This window comes from Cibotium barometz, chromosome 2, assembly GCF_041138505.1.
Source record: "Cibotium barometz isolate CiBa-2024 chromosome 2, ASM4113850v1, whole genome shotgun sequence".
Classification (NCBI taxonomy): domain Eukaryota; kingdom Viridiplantae; phylum Streptophyta; class Polypodiopsida; order Cyatheales; family Cibotiaceae; genus Cibotium; species Cibotium barometz.
In genome coordinates, this window is record NC_141047.1 from 49,344,026 (window position 1) to 49,365,022 (window position 20,997).

Consider the following 20,997-nt stretch of genomic DNA (forward strand, 5'->3'; position numbering starts at 1 on the left):
TAAGGAGACCAACTTCATGATGTATTGGGTTGCCTATAGAGCATCTTAATTCCATGATATTTCCATCCTAATAGCAATTTTGATCTACGTCCGATTTTAAGGGATTTGAATTTAATATTCATAAAAACCTTCAAGTTTTAGGAAAAAAACTACAAAAATTTTAGGAGAGCCAGAGAGGTGCAAAAATTTTACGAGAGCCAGAGAGGTGCAAAAATAGCCTTTATGAGGCTCCCATACATAGCATTTTTACACCCCTCTGGCCATCACGAAAATGGCCTGTATGAGGCCCCCATACACAACATTTTCTCACCCCATGCCCTTCAGGATAGTTTATCTTGGATTGATAATTAAAAACCATGTGGGCTAGAAGGATGCAAAAATGGCCATTGCACGTGGCCCGAAGGGGCCTTTTGTGCACCCCTTTGGCCCTTTATTAAAACATGATGGAAGATATATTACACAATTAAATCAAATAGACAATCAAATATACAAAAGGAAGATATAATACACATCAAAAATTCATTAATATCAAAAGGAAGATATAATACACATCAAAAATTCATTAATATCAAAAGTTGATATACATCAAAAATTGAGATACATCATTTTTTGTTCCCCTTTTCTCTGCGAATACGATAGGCCAATTGCATATCCTTTACCATTATGGTGACCTGTTTTGCATGGATGGCGCACAAGTTGGTGTCCTCAAATAGATTAAGAAGATATGCTTTAGCGGCTTCCTGGAAGGCCTCAAGGAAAACCGATTGCATCCGACATTCCATCTTGTATTCCCATAAAATTTCTTTGCACGTTCATGAGAGAGGTGCCCTCCGGATGAGAAGCTCTACGGACTTCTGATAGTGCCATAACTCGTGGAAAGCCCTGAACCCCGTAGCATCTTCTGCAGGGCAAGGCCATGAGGAGGAAGATCGATGGGACATGGTTGTAGGGGGCGAGGCCTATAATAGGTCGACTTCCTTTTGTTTCTTCTTGGGGCCGGGCGGTCCTTCTTCCTCTTGCTCCCCTTGCTGCTCTTACTGTTGTTGTTGCTCTTGGTCCTGTTGCTTCTCTTTCTCCCCTTGCTGCTCTTGATGTTGCATGTTGATGTGTGGCAAGGTCTTTCCCCCTATGGCTAGGTGGTTGGGAATCTCCATGTGTTCCCATGTAGGCTCTCCACAGTCGATGTTGATGTTAGTTTTTTGTTGTGCTGATATCTTTCGTGTCGTAATCCACCAACTTTACCTGATTACTTGGCCGAGAGGATGAGCTGGCTTGCTCTGTCAATTTTTTCTTGAGTTTGCAGTTGTAATGCTCCAAATTCTTGTTTGTGTTGTCCCTCAAACAGGCATATCGTTCTTTGCTCATCTTCTTCACTGTTTGCTTTGTCCGCACCATGGTGAGGAGAGTTGAGAGTAAGGATGGGAATGCTCTTGCTGGTAAAGACTGGGCAAAAATAGTGGTTGACCTTTATTTATACAAGAAAATGCCATCATTGCAATAACTCTAAAAAAACCTTAATTTTAAGAGGTCACTCACGCGTGCAAACAAATCATACGCATGCTAAATGCATGGGACATCAATTGAATATGCGTTCTCACTGAAGACTATTGATAAAATCGAGGAAATATTTTATTGGTCTGGAAGGGCATGAAGTTAGCCTTTTCGGCCAAATTGCACAGTAAATTTTTGCACCCTTCTGGACACTTATCACAAAGCATCAAAACACACAAATATGTGGAATACCAAGAATGTCATATTTCAAAAATCAACATCTTGAGACTTCTTCAAGTATTACAAAGCAACGTAAATCTTTGGGATACAATTCAAGTAATCAAAAAAACTATATTTGAAGATATTACAAAGCTTACTCACTACCAATAAAACCTAGCAAGTTAAGTATATCAATCTAACAAAATTGGTAATGACGCATGACTTCACGATCCTCAGAATCAAGGGGGACTCCAAAAACTACAACAGAATTTGCACCATAGACTGCCGGTGCTCTGCAATGTTCCTAGCAAACCGCAATGCCCTCGTGTGGTCCTCTTGTGGTATGGAGGGGTCATTACGTGGCCTCCTGCTTTTGTCAGCATGGAAAAATGAGCCGTACAGATTCTACATAAAAAAACAAAATTGCCAATATGGGTAGCAAGGTTGTGCAAATCGCTGACTTCTAGCTCCTGGGCTAAGAGGGCATCCTCATTAGGTTGGATGGGGACCTCAATAGAGAATAAGTACTGTGCGAGTTCGGAAGCGATGATTGTGCCCACCCATGAGGAGTTGATTGCTTGTGTGCTTTCAAAGTGCTTGTAGAAAATGGACAAAAAGAGATAGGGTGCTCATTTATAGTGGCCAACGTAATCATTAGACGAAACCTTAGTTTTTTTAAAAATGTCACGCACTAAAAAAAGAGGTTTTTAAACACGAAAGATAACATGGTTACATATTAGGCAAAAAAGAACCATTTACATTCTCAATTATAACACCTGATTACATTCAATAGTAGATAGTATCCCCAAAGATTAGCTACACATCAACCCTAGGCCTCATTCAAGTCTATAGGGACCCATACTTTACCCTCCATGCTGCATGACATGCAGGTCCTATCCCTGCCCTCCACCTTGCTGTTTTTTGACCCTTACTTTTTATTTTGGCAATTTGGGCCAATTTGGACATTCAAGCCCTCTCCCTTGAAAGGTTTCTTCCAAAGGTATAACGGAAGAACTATCAAACATTTCTTTGAGATAGTTTAATTGAGTCCTGCCACCTCCATGTCTTGTGTTCTTGAAATAAACTCCCCTTGCATGGTAATGACTTTTGTCCATTCCTTGGGTGCTCCACATGTTAAGTGAGCCATAGGCATTCATGAAATATGCACCACCATGAGCGTACAAGATGTGCTGCAGATACCAAACAAAACCACCATTTAGGAAAAGTGCATTAGAAGAATAAATTTGTTTTGCAAAACCTTTAAAAGCATTATATTACTATATAATGCACAATATTCAATTCACTCCATGTGCGGACCATGGCTTCAATGAAGCTTTTCAACCCTGCTTGAAATTGTTTGTGATTTTCGTCTGTTGTGCTGCTTTGACTCATCAACCGCACTATCTTATTGAAATTTGCCCACACTTGCTCACGCAAAACAACAATGTTTGCATCCAAGCAGTCCAAAGTAGTACAAGCATAAAGGTCTTTCGACAGCTCCATCTCTTCGTAGGAATATTTTCACCTTCCTTGACATGTTGCCTATCTACATTTCGATAGCTCCATCTCTTCATAGGAATATTTTCACCTTCCTTGACATGTTGCCTATCTACATTTCTTTGAACCTTGTCCCGTTTGTTGAAAGGCTTATGGAGAAACCATCATACCTTTCCTCAACGCATTGAAAACTTTTGAGCAACCATATGTGAAACTCCAGAGGTATTTTGGTTAACTCGTATCTCCACGTCGCCCCCATGGCAACCAATGTCATTTAAAATCTTCTCCACTCTAGCAATTGCCTCATCCTATCGATTTTTACAGGGCATAGTGAACGCATAGTCTATATGACACTTTAAGAGGAGGTCAAAGATACACATGAAAGCATGCAAAGTACAAAAGTGAACATTCCTAAGAGGGAAAGGAATTATGGGGTTCCAGCTATTGTCCCTATATGGAGGAGCCAACATAGGTGATGAAAGGACACCACTATCCCACTCTCCCTCACAATTTCCTGTTTCCTCACATTCCTCTTCACCATTGGCCGTCCCCTCTACGTTTCTTCTTGGTTTTTTGTTTCAATCCATGCATGTACCAAGGGCATGGGTGAGCTGTATTTGCACCTTAAGTGCAACCTAGCATACACTTTATTGTCTTCAGATCCTCGCCAAGATGCCAATTGTCAGGCTAAAATCTGAGAGGGTTTTTTGGTCAATGTACATATGGTGCGTGTGGTGTGTGAATAAAATTTGCCCTGAATGCCCTGGCAAGTGTACAGGCCGAGTGATTTTGTTGTGAGCTGGAATATGCACGTGTTTGTTCCGGAGCAGATGCTGGAGATCTGGAGTTTTTATGGCAATTGTGCGGTGTGCAGATGGTTACTAAGCAGAGCACCGACTGGGAAATTGATGGGCAATCGTCGTGTTTAGCAAGTTAATGATGAAGACTGCGAGCAGCTCTGGTTTTGGAAGATTCGGCGCGGTGGTATTTCCTGGAAAAGCTAGGAGAAGGAGAGTCTTTAAACATTAGTGGCCATTACCTTGTGGGTTTAAGGCTTTTTGGAAAATAAAATAAAATATATATAACTATGGCCAATTTAGAAGGCCACATGGAGGGAAAAGGTGGCGGCCAGCTTTGCTTCGAGAAGATGGCGAGGAAGTCTGGAGGGAGCGCCGCCTGTTCAAAGGACCGGAAGGGGAGTAGTCGCTTAAGCTCGGGCCAGCTGCAGAGAGAGAGAGAGCTGAGGGGCCGCCGTGTGCCAGACAAGTGCTTGGAGATGTGTGTGCTGGCTGGACGAAAAAGAGTCGCCGGCGCTTGCTGCAGACAGAGAAGGTGACTGTGTGGCTGGTGATCGCAGTCCTGAGGAGAGGTGTGAGGCCTAGTTGGCCGCCTTGGGATTGGAAACGGGCTGGTGAAGCCGAGGTAAAGGAAGGCGAAGCTGGAGTACTGCAGCTACGGAAGGTGTGAAGGCCGCCTTGGTGACAGTGTGGCTAGAGCGCAACCACAGGTGGCAAAGGGGAGGAACCGCCTCGTGGAAGAGCTGGCGAGAACGTGAAGACAAGGAGTCGTGGGGACAAGGGATCTGGAGCACTTGAGCAAAAGAGAGAGAGGGATTGGTGTGTGGCTAGGCGTTGGCTGGTGGACTGGAGAGCAAAGGAATGAAGAAGCCGTCGAGTAGAAGAGAGGCCTTGTTGAGGTGCCTGCAAGGGTTGGTGATACAGGCAGGTTGGCAAGGGTGAACCTAGAGGTGGTCAAAGAGAAGAGCACGCAGCCGTAGGTGAGTGGCTGGTGCTACTGCAGAGATATGGCCTCGAAGGCAAAACGCCGGTAGTCACCTTGTGTACAAGGAAGTAGAGAGCTGCTGTGGCTCTGAAGTGATGACGGGTAAAGAGACGGGCTGGTGTGGGCCTTAAGTGTGATGTGGCTTGGGCTAGGTATCTGGGATGCTGCGGTGAGCAGTGGTTCGTGGTGAAGAGATTGTGCAAGGCTCTGGTGGTTGGTGAAGCTGCTGGTCACGACATACAAAGAGTGGGAGCTGCTGAGTGAAGGTTAGCTGGTGTGGGCGCCTTCTGGTGAGAGTAGCTGGTCTTGTGTGGGCGGTGATTGCAGGCAGTGCGTGGATGCTGACCAGAGAGGGAGCCTTGGGTTGTGTGTTGGATGCAGAAGTGGTGCTGATGTGTGGGCTGGAGACAGTGGGGCTCGCCTACGACAATTGGCAGGTAGCAGCAGACAGAGAGTAGCCAGGCTACAGAGAAAGTGAAGAAGGGTTGCTGGTGTGGGCGCCCTCTGGAGATTACAGGGACCGGGAGACAGAGGCTCGGTTGTCAGACGCAAGGGTGTGATTCCCTTGGCAGTAAATCCTGGCCAGAGTCCTGGTCTTTGGTGTATTTTGCTGAGTTGTACATGGTTGATGCTGTATATGTTTTTTTTGTGGAAATAATCATCTGTTCTTCATGGTTCTGAGCTGTCTTATGGTGTGGGTGGGTGGCGAATGTTGAGAGAGTGTTCCAGCCGGTGGCTGGTGGTGCCCCGTTCGTGGTAGTTTTTTCCAAGTTTGGGAGGTGGAAGAGCTATAGAGGCAGGTATTTCTTTCTTTTTTTCACCTCACACCAATCAACGTCAAAGCTCCCTAAACCATCAACATCCAGCTTCTCACCCCCTATTTGTGACTTTATTACATCACTAACCCAAGGTAACCTCTCAAACACCCATGATAGCAACATCAAAGCTCCTTAAACCATCAACATCCAGCTTCTCACGCCCTATTTATGACTTTATTACATCACTAACCTAAGGCAACCTCTCAAAGACCCATGATAGCACCTCGTGTGTCTCCTTTGGGAACCTCAAATGCTCCTAACCACCATATATCTTTCTCTAATTGAACACTCACCGATGGTTTAGTGTGTGAAATATTGTTATTCCCTTGCTCTTAAGAATGAAATGTTGTTATGGGCTACCGCACCTCCAAGAGAGAACTCAATGCATTCACCTAAAGGATGAGCAATAGAACACAGCTGTCGTAGGGAACTTACCAATGTTTCGAACTTGAGTCCCTTGAGGCCTCCAAGCTCACTTGTTAAGATCCACCAAACCTCTAAGCTCCACCTCCACGCTGTCACCGTAGAGTCTCTCACACTGTCGCATAAGGCAATCTCTCTCACTCTCACTCTCCCACAACAAGCATGAATCATACAAGCATAGAAGAGGCACAAATGCTAGAATGCTCTCTCTCCATCTCGCTCAAGACACAAAGAAGAGCTCTCAATAGCACAAAAAAGGGGGATTATCTTTTCTTTATGGGAAAATGCCTTATATACATTTGGCCCTTGAGTTACACTTGGGCGCCCAAAACTTACTTAACTAGGCCTTGGGTGGCCAATATCTCATAATGTATAACTTTTATAGTGCCATTTCATGACACTTATGAATATCCTCAATTGGAGGAGCATACTTGTTAATCCAAAATTAGATTAACATCCCCCCTTCCTGGTGTAGGTTCTGTTCACAAAACTTGTTATACTGAGGTCTAAAGACCTGGTCACCAAACTTACGTTGATAGAAATTTCTTCATGATTGAAGCTTCTTGAGGGTACCTTAGACGATGGTAATACGACATCATGCCCCAGTTAGATGGGCCTTGATTCATGTCGAACTGCAATTGCTTAGCTGCATAGCAATCATAGGGCTCTTTGGGTTGATCAATTAGGACCACGAGCAATTTCAAAAATCAAACACTTGCCACTATTGCTGGGTCCGGGATACGATGCCATGCCCATATCCAAGTGAGCATCTAATTCCTTTGCTCTCGTATGCTTGTAAAGGTTGCTGGCATGAAGACCAATAAATTGTAACAGATATGGGAGTCGTGCTGCTTGGCCTCCTAAAACTCTAGTGGAGTCCATCTTATCTTTAGGGACATGTACAATGGGTCAACCCGCTGAGTTGGTTAAGCATTCTTTCCGCCACTTTGGCTGTATTCCAAAATCCTCTAGTTTGGGTTGTGCCTCATTTGTGTCAGACAATTATGGCATAGCCGCCTCTTGTGTGTATGGGGTGAGTCTTTCTCCACCTGCGAAAGCAATAACTGATCATGAAAGTGACAATTTTGATCTCCAGCAGGTCAGCCAATTGGGGATTGGCCAATTTCATGTGTTGTGCCACATTAGCCCATAATGTACTCTCTCCAACCAAGAGACATTGATGACAAGGAAGCGGTATAGCTATATATGCCTTTATAGGGTGTCACACTTCCACACAGTGATACAATACACCCAGAACACCAGACCCAAGAGTATGTACAAAACTTTATTTCAATTCAAGTCTTCGCCTCTACACAGCCCAGTAGCACATACACTTAATCAAGATCCTCATCTTCACAAAATTCAAAATGATAAATATACTCCGACCAGGGAGAAAAAGTTAAATCCAACCATTCATTCTCATCCACATGCAACAGTAGAGACCAAACACCATCATCTACTTTTGATGAAAATACAACTTCGACATGGAAACCTGTTAATACAATTCCAAGAACCTCAAACCCGAATGCCCATTTCCAAGGAACAGATACATGACTGAAAAGCATTACAAAGTCTTCACACTTCCATATCAGCTTTGCAAAATATCAGACCAGCTCTCATTTTCTCCCATCTTCTTCACGGTAAACCTCAAAATAAGCACCCAAATGCTGCTGTTTTGGCTGCAGCCACCAATTCAGATTAGAATCAGCCTTTCCTCCTCCTCCTGTTCTGGACCTTTTTTGCTCCCAAAAACCTCCAACCTCGCCCCAATTCAGCTCGGCCCACTCCTCTTGGTCTCGTGCCACCACTAGAATCTCTGAATTCTGATTGTCCTTCGCGTGAAAATGCAGTTCTTGGCTCTTCCTTGCTTACCGCGGCCTCCTCTCAGCAAATTCAGCAATTCAGGCTCGCAATTTCCTCTTCAGGCATCCATAGCAAGCTTTCGATCCGGTCTCCTTTGCATCCACAGCTTCACAGCTTCTTAGGCAACTCTTCCAGGCTCTCCATCTCCACACAAAACTGCAAATGAGCTCTCCAGGCTCTAGAAACTGTGGGTGCCTACTCCAGGAGGCTTCATGAGCCCTCCAGAATGACAATTGGCTTCCTGCATGTCTTCCAAGTGTGCAGAACAGACACATGGTGGCATGTATGGCTACCACCCACTCCAAGTTAAGCTCCTATTGACACACAGGCTCCCAGTCGCCCACCAGCCATGTCACAAGGTAACCTTAAAAACTCACAAAACTTTACAAAATTTGTGTAGAAAAGTTTTTATTTTCTCTCCAGTCTCTCTCCTGCACATTTAATTTTATCTAAACCGAGACTCAAAATTGACCAAAATTGATTGCATATTCCTAAAGCTCTTAGTATTCTGCATAGTATATACACATCATCGATCTCCGTTTTTGTCCACACATATTTAGCAACCCCCTATTTCTGGTGAGACATTCATGTCCAGCAGCAGCTGTACAAACAAAGATGTGATATTCAGATCTTCCTCTGTACTCTCCACAACCTTCTAACATGCATCATAAGCTTCCCGATCTTTTTCCTTCAAGGCTAACATCAACTGAGCAAAATATTTCTTTAATCACAGACCATTCACTCTTCTTTTATGCTTCTTTCCATTTAAATTAGTAAGTTGATAGCTTCCATTATATCAAACTTTTTCTCAACTTTGTATGGACCTTCCCACTTTGTCTGGAATGGAGTATGAAATGTACTATCCAGCTTGCTATTATACCTGAGAACTAGATTACCTTCTTCGATTCCTTTTTGCTTCACCTCCTTATTCTCTTTCTCTTGTCTTTTCAATTGCATAGTGGCATAGTGATCAAAAGCTAGTTCTCTGTCTGATTGGACTGTTTGCAAAGCCAACAATCTTTCTCTGTATCAATTGATAGGTTCATATCCTTCTTCAACTAGAAACTTCAAAACTGGAATTTCTACATCAATAGGCATGAGTGCTTCTTTCCCATAAACTAAATCAAATGGTGAGAATTGTGTGCCAGATTTCACCGCAACTCTGTATGCCCATATTACACGATTCATCTCTACATCCTAATTTTTGACATGACTTTCGGTCATTTTAGTCATCATCAACTTAAATTCACCATTGAATTTTTCATTCAAACCATTGCATTGAGGGTGATAAGGAGTGACATATTTGTGGTTGATGTTTAGTCTTCTGCATAAGTGGTCAACTACCTCTCCTCGAAATCCAGAACCATTGTCTGACAATAACGTCAGAGGAATACCAAATCTACAACATATATGTTCATACACAAAATCAGCCACTTCCTTACTATCTACTCTCTTCATCGCCTTCACTTCTGCCCATTTTGATAGGTAATCCACCGTAGTAAGCATATAACACTTCCCTCTAGCCGTCTTGGAAAATGGTCCAATTGCATCCACCCCCCACCTCTCAAAAATGTCATATACCAGCATGATATTTCTTGGCTCCATTTTTAAGATTCTTTTCCCCATTCTAAGACCTGCACCACAACAAGACAAAGCACCTAGAGACGTGCACACAGACACGTTTACTCAACTAAAAAAAAGCTTACGGGCGCATCTATCTGCACGTCTATTAGTGCGTCTATAGACCCGCGTCTGAAGGCACGTTTAAAAGATAGCAAACAGATGCACCTATAGACGCGCATATAGACGCACAAATAGACGCTCGGGGAGAAATTTACAGACGTATTCATAGATGTGTTTATAGACGCAATTATAGAGGCATTTGTAGATGCGCAAATAGATGCTTCTTGAACAGACAGACGTGTATATAGATGCATTTATAGACGCGCTACACAAAATTTTTTAAATTTTGTGTGCTTGAACAGAATGCTGTGTATGTTATGTATGCTATGTAGTTACAGGAATCCCATTTCCACATTGTGTAATTCAATTCTCAGAGCCAACCGCATTTTAATTAGCACTCTTGCAAGCATATCTATAGCCGGCATTAATTACAATTCCAAATAAAACATTACAACTCCAAAACGTTTAGTTACAAAGGCATTAATTGATAGCTCAAAAGTTGCTTGTATGTACATATAGCACGAAGCTAATCCACGTCCTGTGGCTTCAAGTACCAAAAATAAGAGGAGTGTATATACAAGAGGCACGAAGCCAAGCCAGTGGGCTAAGTACAAAAAAGAGTAGCTAGCACTACTCCTCGCTCCCTTCTGCGCTCCCTTCTCTGCCTCCTTCTTCCTCATCTTCTTGTGCAGGGTCCTGTAAACAAGGGACAACATATATCAATGTATGAAAAATTAAATCTTTATTTATAATATTGATATTATTTAATTACTTTCAAATACCTCGGGGGACTCTCCAGTAGCCCGGATATACTGCTCCTCAGTAATTAACCCGTCATTATAGAAGTGCCTCCATGTATCTCCTCTGCGATGGTGGCGGTGGTAGGTTATCTCGACAGGAGTAGGGTACCTGCCCACGATATCAAACTACAAGATGACACAATTTGCGGAGGGGTTAGTACAAAGAAACAACCTCCTAATAAACTACATAAACAATATAATTTGAGATCGATACTTACAAACTGGGCCTCCCATGATTCAACACCCCCTGCTCCAAAATGCACGCTTCCATATTGCTCCATTTGGATCCTTTGTGCCTCCACGTGCTTTAGACTGGGTTCCTCCTTCACTGATTTCATTGCTTTCTTCCACTCACGCTTGTGAGCGGTGTGGGGCGGGCCCCTTGGTGGTTGACCTCCCTAGAGCCTGGCAAGCTCTGCTAGTGCATGCCTCTTAAGCAAAGATATTTTATTTCTAAGTATCAAAACAATCTTTGACTTGGCCCATTTATCTGTGAATTGAACATTGGGGGGGTTAGGATACCTAGAGCGAATAGCAACAAGGGTCTCATCAGCCAACCTCTTTGATTGATCTTTGTAGTGAATAAAGCAATCTCTGTAATTGTTAGCAATTACAGAGTGCATGAAGGCCATGATGTCCTTCCCCCATGCAACCATCAAGATGCCTCCTGTCTGAGTGATGTCATAGTAGATCGTACCATCACCCAGAGACACGTCTAAATCATCTGAATCATTCTTGTCCCCACCACCACCCCTCCCAAAGCACTGTGCCATGCATCCCCCACCGCTCTCCCTGCTACTACGCCTGCTCTAGTGTGTCGTGTTGAGCTAGTACGCTGGCCACCTGTAGTAGCTGGAGAACCAAGTCTCGACTGCATGGGAGTACGCTGACAGCTCTGCGAGGCAGAAGGGCCTCCTGATGGCATGGGGGAAGGGGCATAGGACGGCATGGGGGAAGGGCCTCGGCTATGTAGCTGGCTGGGCTGTGTTGACTCCACTGGGGTAATCTCAAAAGGTGTGGGGTTGGGGTGGTTTGGAGTCTGTAGTGCCGACTCCTGGGGGGTGTTTAGAGTACCTGTCATGTAGCCGTATAACTCCCCAGGACTGTCATGTAGCCGTATAACTCCCCAGGACTGGGAGGGTGCCCCAAAAGGTTATATAAGTCCCGAAAGATGGTCTCCCAAAGATCAGGTGAGCCTGAAGAGCTTCCTGGCCATATGATGAACTGGGAAACAGAAAAAAAGAAGATTACAGAGATGAACTGAGAAGAGAAAAAGAAGAGAAAAAGAGAGAAAAAGAGAGAAGGAAAGAGAGTAGAAAAGGCATGCATAGCGGGGATAAAAGAGAGGAGAAAGGAGAGGAAAAGAGATGAGAAAAAGAGGGGATAAAAGAGAGGAGAATAGAGGAAAAGAGAGGAGAAAAAAAGAGAGAAGAAGAGAGGAGATAAGAGAGAAAAAGAGAAGGAAAGAGAGGATAAAAGAGAGAAGGAAAAAGAGAGAAAAATATAGAGTGCAATCCATTTTTTCAATCATGCTTTCCCTTTCCATCATTCATGCAATCCCCTTCTTCAATCATGCAATCCCTTTCCATCATTCATGAAATCCCTTTCTTCATTCATGCAATCACTTATTTCCATGAAAGGAGAGGAAAAGAGAGGAGAAAAAGTGGGGATAAAAGAGAGGAAAAGAGAGGAAAAGAGAGGAGAAAAAAAGATAGAAAAAGAGAGGAGAGGAAAAAAAGATAGAAAAAACACGTCTATCTTCACGTATAACAGCGCGTCTATATAGACGCAGCTATTTGTTTCCAACACAGAGTAGACGCATCTATAGATGCGCTCTTAGACGTGCTTTTAGACGCGCTCTCACATGCGTCTATAGACGCGCTCTGACACACATACTATTCCAAAAACTCGAAAAGGACATGCGCTCGACGCGCCCGACACAAAAGCACAACAGCTATACCAAAAACATTCGTTTCAAAGAGAGCAAAGGATGAATCCAAAGAGAGCAACTTTCAAAGAAGATCAACCCTAAAGAGACTTATCTTGGATAGAGGTATGGAAGCTTCTTGTCCTTCTTCAAAGCTGCTTCTCTTTCTTCTCTTCCTTGTTCACCCTTTGCTTCTCTTTCTTCTCTTCCTTATTCACCCTCTTCTCTTGTGTGCTTGGAGATGATTGTGTAAGCATGGAGATAAGTGTGGGTGCTTGAAGATAAGTGTGGATGCTAGGCTGTGGATCTGTTAATAGCAAAGCAACCTCGTTAAAAGTATGTGAAGAAAAGCAAGCACGCTAAAAGTAGGTTTGAAAATGAAAATTGCATCCATCTCCTCTCTACATTAAAATTGCTCCAACCACATCCGGACCAAAAGATGGATTCACATAAAAGACCTGGGAGAAATCTGGGGCTCTTTCACTGGAAATACCTCCCAATAACTCCTTCACTTTCTCAAACACTTCCTTGCATTCTTCATTCCATTGCAATGGTTCTTTCTTCATGGTCTGTTGAAGAGGATAAAGCAATTGAGATACTAAATGAATAAATCTCGCCATATACTTTACCTTCTGGAAAAAAGTTTGTAGCAGCTGCCTGGATGTTGATGGTGCAGATAATAAGATAAGAGCTTTTATTTTCTCTGGATCAGGTTCAATTCTATTTTGAGTTATCATATGACCCAACAGCTTCACTTTTGAACATCCTAAATGACACTTTTTAGGATTCAACTGTCCACCTGCATCATCCATTTTAGAAAATACTTGCTCCAATTTATCGCGCCATGCTCCTTTTGAGAACTATATACACATATATCATCCAAAAAAGCTCTCACAAAATCATCTGTAAGAGGTGCAAGTACTCTATCAGTATTCTTTTGATACCATGAGGGCGCATTTTTCAAACCATATGGTACTACTCGATAACAATAGCAACCCCACGGTGTAATGATAGTGGTTTTAGCTTGGTCTTTCTCAGCAATCGAAATCTGAAAATACCCAGAGAAGCCATCGCATACACTATACCTCTCGTATCCAGCCACCCCGTCTAAAATGTCATCAATGAATGGCAGAGGATAGTGATTACTTTTTGTTGCAGCATTTAGAGGCTTGTAATCCAGGCTTGTATGCTTTGGAGTAATGACCACTGGATTTGCCCAATATGAGTGATCTACTGGATAAATTAATCCTGCCTTTAATAATTTACTCAACTCTTCTCTCAACATAGGCAATATCTCTCTATTTATTCTTCTCAACTTCTGAAATACTGGCTTCACACCCTCTTATACTATTGGCATTGGTTCACATTTGAATCCTCGGATCTCTTCATATGAGGTAATAAACAAATCTGGAAATTTATGTATTACCTTCATATATTCTTCTTTTTCCACGGACTGCAAACTGGGATTCAATTCCGTGGAACCTGCATAAACTGACTCACCAACCCAACAGCATAGCTCAAATCTGGCCTGATGATCGTCATGTATATCAAGCTTCCTACTATGCGCCTATACATAGTAGGATCCTCCAAGATCTCTCCTGAATCTGCACTCAACTTGCCATTCTGATCCAATGGCACGAAAATAGGCTTACAGCCTGTCATACCATACTTGGACAACATGTCCAAGCCATACTGTCTCTGCAGTAATCCAATACCATGTGGTGACCTAATCACCTCAATGCGCAAGAAATATTTGAGCTCCCCCAGATCCTTCATCTCGAACTTCTATCTAAGCAAGATCTTTACATCAAAGATCTCTACATCATGGTTCCCCATAATGATCAAGTCATCTACATAGATGACAACAAGCAAACTATCACCATGTCTCACATACAGCGAGAAATCTGCATTGGCTACATGAAAGCCAATAGTGACAAGATATTCAAAAATCTTGTCAGACCATGCTCTTGGTGCCTGTTTTAAGCCATACAAGGCTTTCTTCAACCTGCAAACATGGTCGGGGTGACTCACATCCTCATCACCAGGTGGCTGCAACATATACACCTCTTCTTGCAAATCCCCATGCAAGAATGCATTCTTTACATTCATCTGATGTAAAGACCATTGCTTTGACGCAGCCACTGCCTGCTATCACAACTCTCATGTTGCTATCTTGGCAAACTGGGCTGAAAGTTTCCTCATAATCAATGCCATATGTCTGCGCATACCCTTTGGCTACCAACCTAGCCTTATACCTGTTTATGCTTCCATCACTGTTATGTTTTATTTTGTACACCCACTTGCATCCAATGGCTTTCTTGCCTTTAGGCAATTGCACTAAGTCCCAAGTTTCATTTCCATATAGTGCATTCATCTCCTTATCCATCGTTTCTCCCAACACACATTTCCAACAGCCTCATCAATGCATGTAGGCTCAACAACCTGCACAACCTTTGCCATATATGCATATTGATGTGCCACATAACCATCATAGGTAAACCTCTGCACAGGGTTTTTCACTCTCCCAGATCTTCGTAGCTTTTCATTCATGGCTTCCATAGCCTTCTTTACACCAAGTGTTCTCATAGCTGGGATCCCAAGCTCCTCATCATCAAGGCTCATATCTGAGCCACTAGACTCTCCATCAACATGAGAATGCTCTGCAAAAATGTCAGGCATACCAAGGGGCTCAACCACTTTCTCTTTTCCTTTACATGATGTACTAATCACATTTGCAGGACTGGTATTATGACGCAGCCCACCACTCCATGGTCTATCAACAGACCCACTAGATGAGGACTCTCCTGGTCCACTCAAAGACTATGATTGTTGCTGAACTGCATTCTGTGCAACCACACTTCCACTCACATCAGCCCCAACAGCTTCTTTTTCAGCAGCATACCAGCTACTCATCTCATCAAAGACAACATCCCTGCTTACCCTCAACTCACGTGTAGCAGGGTTATAACACCTGTATCCCTTTTGCTCAAGGGAATATCCAATGAACACACATTTTTCAGCTTTTGGATCCAACTTAGTTCTCAGCTCATCTAGCACATGCAGATATGCAATGCATCCAAAGACTTTCAGATGAGACAAATCTGGTTTTCTACCAGTAAACCTCTCCTCTCGAGTTACATCATGTATGGTTGCAGTTGGAGTCCTATTCATGATGTATACTGCTATAGAAACAGCCTCAGCCCAATAGTTATGCGGCATATTCTTCTCTTCCATCAATGCTCGCGCAATCTCAACAATGTGCCTGTTTTTCCACTCAGCAACTCCATTTTGCTGCGGAGTGTATCTACATGTAAACTGTCTCCGAATACCATTCTTCTTCAAAAATTCACAGAACTCATTGGAGAAGTACTTGAAAAGATACAGGGGGGAAGAGAGCTTGAGCTCTTGCAAGCACACACACACACTCACAAAACCCTAATAGAGAACACACAAGGTGAGAGGCTGAAAATCTTCTTCTTCTCTACTCAACACTCAACACACCATATACAAGAATAAGAGTACACACAATATGAAGGTACTCAACCAAATACATACACGGGTTCTCTATAGTGTGAACCCGACTAAATGAGCTGGCGCTATAACTATGCCAGTCTCTAGAATGACTGTCACATAGCCTGTCATCCCACTGGCTGCATATCACCCAAGATCTCACCAACCATGCCAGTGGTGTAAGTGTGGGGCCTATCCCCCAGGGGGGTCATCAGTGGCCACCGCCTCACTAGACGAGCTCGATATCTCAACACTCCCCCTCGAGCTCAACTCCATCTCATGTACACCAAGTGAAGCCCTGAATCTGCGGAGCTTCTCTGTACCCAATGCTTTGGTGAAGATGTCAGCTACCTGATCCTCTGTGCTGACATAAACAAGGTCAAGGTCTCCTGCTAAGACCTTCTCTCTGACGAAGTGGTAGTGGACCTCTATGTGCTTCGTACGAGCATGAAAGACTGGGTTCCTGGCCAACTGTATACTGCTAATGTTGTCACAGAAAATGACAACTTGTCTATCCACTGATAGACCCAAATCTGCAAGTAGCTTTCTCAACCAAGCTACCTCACATGCTGCCATAGCAGCTCCTCTGTACTCGGCCTCTGTACTCGATAGAGCAACCGTAGGCTTCTTCTTGCTGCTCCAAGTCATAGCAGCACTCCCCAAAGAAAACATGAAGCCACTGGTAGATCTTCTGTCTGAGATACTACCAGCCCAATCAGCATCTCTGTACCCATGTACACATATCTCTGTCCCAGTCTCATAGAATAGTCCACAATGCAAAGTAGACCTCACATACCTCAGTATGCATCTCACTGCATCTAAATGCGGTTTCTGTGGAACCTGCATAGACTGACTCACCAAACCAACAGCATAGCTCAAATCTGGTCTGGTGATCGTCATGTAGATCAAACTTCCTACTATGCTCCTGTACATAGTAGGATCCTCCAAGATCTCTCCTGAATCTGCACTGAACTTGCCATTCTAATCCAATGGCACAGAAATAGGCTTACAGCCTGTCATACCATACTTGGACAACATGTCCAAGCCATACTGTCTCTGCAGTAATCCAATGGCACAGAAATAGGCTTACAGCCTGTCATACCATACTTGGAGAATATGTCCAAGCCATACTGTCTCTGCAGTAATCCAATACCATGTGGTGACCTAATCACCTCAATGCCCAAGAAATATCTGAGCTCCCCCAGATCCTTCATCTGAAACTTCTGTTTTAGCAGAATCTTTACATCAAAGATCTCTGCATCATGGTCCCCCGTAATGATCAAGTCATCTACATAGATGACAACAAGCACAACTCCTCTATCACCATGTCTTACATACAATGAGAAATCTGCATTGGCTACATGAAAGCCAATAGTGACAAGATATTCAGAAATCTTGTCAGACCATGCTCTTGGTGCTTGCTTTAAGCCATACAAGGCTTTCTTCAACCTGCAAACATGCTCAGGGTGACCCACATCCTCATAACCAAGTGGCTGCAACATATACACCTCTTCTTGCAAATCCCCATGCAAGAATGCATTCTTTACATCCATCTGATGTAAAGACCATTGCTTTGACGTAGCCACTGTTATCACAACTCTCACCGTTGCCATCTTGGCAACTGGGCTGAAAGTTTCCTCATAATCAATCCCATATGTCTGCGCATATCCTTTGGCTACCAATCTAGCCTTGTACCTGTTTATGCTTCCATCACTGTTATGTTTAACTTTGTACACCCACTTGCATCCAATGGCTTTCTTGCCTTCAGGCAATTGCTCTGAATCCCAAGTTTCATTTCCATATAGTGCATCCATCTCCTCATCCATAGCTTTCTCCCAACACACATTTCCAACAGCCTCATCAATGCATGTGGGCTCAACAACCTGCACAACCTTTGCCATATATGCATAGTGATGTGCCACATAACCATCATAAGTGAACCTCTGCACAGGGTTCTTCACTCTCCCAGATCTTTGCAGCTTTTCATTCATGGCTTCCATAGCCTTCTTTACACCAGGTGCAGGGATTTCACTGACGTGAACGAAAACACGTGAACATGTTATTAACATGTGTTAATAACATAAAAATTCTTGTGATCACAATCTATATTCACGGGCATTTTTTATGACCTACAAAAACCTTGTCTGCCAGTAATCCCACCGGGAAAATGTAATTTCCCGGCAGGCCCGTCGGGAAAACCCATTTTCCCGGTGGGAAAAATAAAAAAATAAAAAAATAAAAAAAATAAAAAAATCATGTTCACAGTCATTCTTACCATTTTTGGGCCTTCTGGACTCATTTATGATGTCAAAAGTTCAAAATTCTTGGCACAAAAAAAGTTTTGTATAATTTGCTGGCCTTAAGTTCAATTGACACACCAATTAAATCTAACTATACTTACATCAATTGACTCAATTGTCCATGACATCATTGCACTTAATTGAGCCCAATTGGACTCAATTACACTTGATTTACACTCAATTGATATTAATTGGGTGTCAATTGATGTCAATTGTGCCTAATTCGACCTAATTGAGCCCAATTTACACCCAATTTGCATAAATTGGGTGTAAACTAAGTATCAATTGAGTCGAATTGGACTCAATTGACAATAATTGGATGTTAATTGATATTAATTAAGCCCAATTGACTTCAATTGGGTGTTAATTTATTACAATTAATGTCAATTAAGCTCAATTGAGCTCAGTTGACATCAATTGGGTGTCAATTGATTGAGCTCAATTGGGCTCAATTGCACTCAATTGACACTCAATTGGGTGTTAATTGCATCCTATTATGCTCAATTGAGCCCAATAGGACGCAATTAACATCAATCGGGTGTCAACTGATCACAATTGATATCAATTGGGCTCAATTGCACTCAAGTGTGTGATCGATTGTGTGTCAATTGATGTCAATTGAGCTTAATATGATACAATTGAGCTCAATTCACACCCAATTGGATGTAAATTGAGTGTCAATTGAGCCGAATTAGACTCAATTGACAGCAATTGGGTGTTAATTGATATCAATTAATATCCAATTAACACAATTGAAGTCAATTAGGTCTAATTGATTTCAATTGGATAATTTGGGTGTCAATTGAGCTCAATTGGATGTAAATGACATCAATTGGGTGTCAATTAACATCAATTGAACCTTATTGACATCAATTGGGTGCCAATTAACATCAATTGGACTCAATTGACATCAGTTGGGTTTCAATTGAGCCAAATTGGATGCAACTGACATCAATTGGGTGTCAATTGATTGAGCTGAATTGGGCTAAATTGCACTCAATTAATATTAATTGGGTATCAATTAAACCTAATTCCATGCGATTGAGTTCAATTGACATCAATTCACATCAATTGCACTCAATTGATATTAATTGGGTGTCAATTGATGTCAATTGAGCATAATTCGATGCAATTGAGCTCAATTCACATCAGTTCACATCAATTGGGTGTCAATTGATGTCAATTGAGTAAAATTGAGTCTAATTGGGTGTGTCAATTGAGTCAAATTGAGTCTAATTGGGTGTCAATTGATATCAATTGAGCCAAATTGAGTCTAATTGAACCCAGTTAGACTTAATTAAGCTAAATTGAGTCTAATTGGGTGTCAATTGATGTCAATTGAGCCCAATTGAAGCTAATTGTGTATCAATTGACACACAATTGATGTCAATTGGGCTCAATTGACATCAATTGGATTCAATTGACACACAATTGATGTCACATGGGCTCAATCGACATCAATTAACACCTAATTGATGTCAATTGATATCAATTGGGTGTCAATTGATTATAATTGATGCTAAATTGAATGTACCCAATTGATATCAATTGAGTCCAATTGACATCAATTAAGTCTAATTGGGTATTAATTGATCAATTGGGCTCAATTGATATCAATTGACACCCAATTGGACTCAATTGACATCAATTGGACTCAATAGGGTGTTAACTGATGTTAATTGAGCCCAATTGACATCAATTGGGTGTTAATTGAGCTTAATTAGATACAATTAATAATAATTGGGTATGAATTGAACTCAATTGACATCAATTAGGTGTCAATTGAGCCTAATTAGATCCAATTGAACTCAATTGACATCAATTGGGCAAATTACATCCAATTGAATTCAATTGACATCAATTAAGCCTAATTACATCCAATTGAATTCAATTCAATTAAGCCTAATTGCATCCAATTTAACCCAATTGGACTCAATTGAATCCAATTGGACTTAATTGACATCAGTTAGGTGTCAATTGTATCTATTTGGACTTAATTGACATCAATTGGATGTCAATTTAAATCCAATTGGAGTCAATTGATATCAATTGGGTGTTTATTGATATTAATTGAGTTTAATTGACATCAATTGGGTGTTTATTGATGTCAATCGAGTCCAATTAGATGCAATTAGACTCAATTGGGTGTGAATTAGACTCAATTAATATCAATTGGGCTCAATTGATATCAATCAGGTGTGAATTGATGTCAATTAAGCCCAATTTGATGCAATTGATATCACTTGGGTGTCAATTAGACTCAATTGGCACCCAATTGATGTCAATTGAGTCCAAGTGGATGTCAATTGATATCAATTGAGCCCAATTGATCAATTGACACCCAATTAGACTTAATTGATATCAATTTGACTCAATTAGATATTAATTAATATCAATTAGACTCAATTGGGTGCTAATTGATATTAATTGAGCTCAATTAGACTCAATTGACATCAATTAAGTACTAATTGAGTGTAATTGTTGTCCATTAAGTCCAATTTAGCTTAATTGACATCAATTGGGTATCAATTGACTACAATTGATGTCAATTGAGCTCAATTGACATCAATTAGGTGTTGATTAATGTCAATCGAGTCTAATTAATATCAATTAGATTTCAATTAAGCTAAATTGATATCAATTGGGTATTCATTGAGCCCAATTCACATCAATTGGGTGTAAAT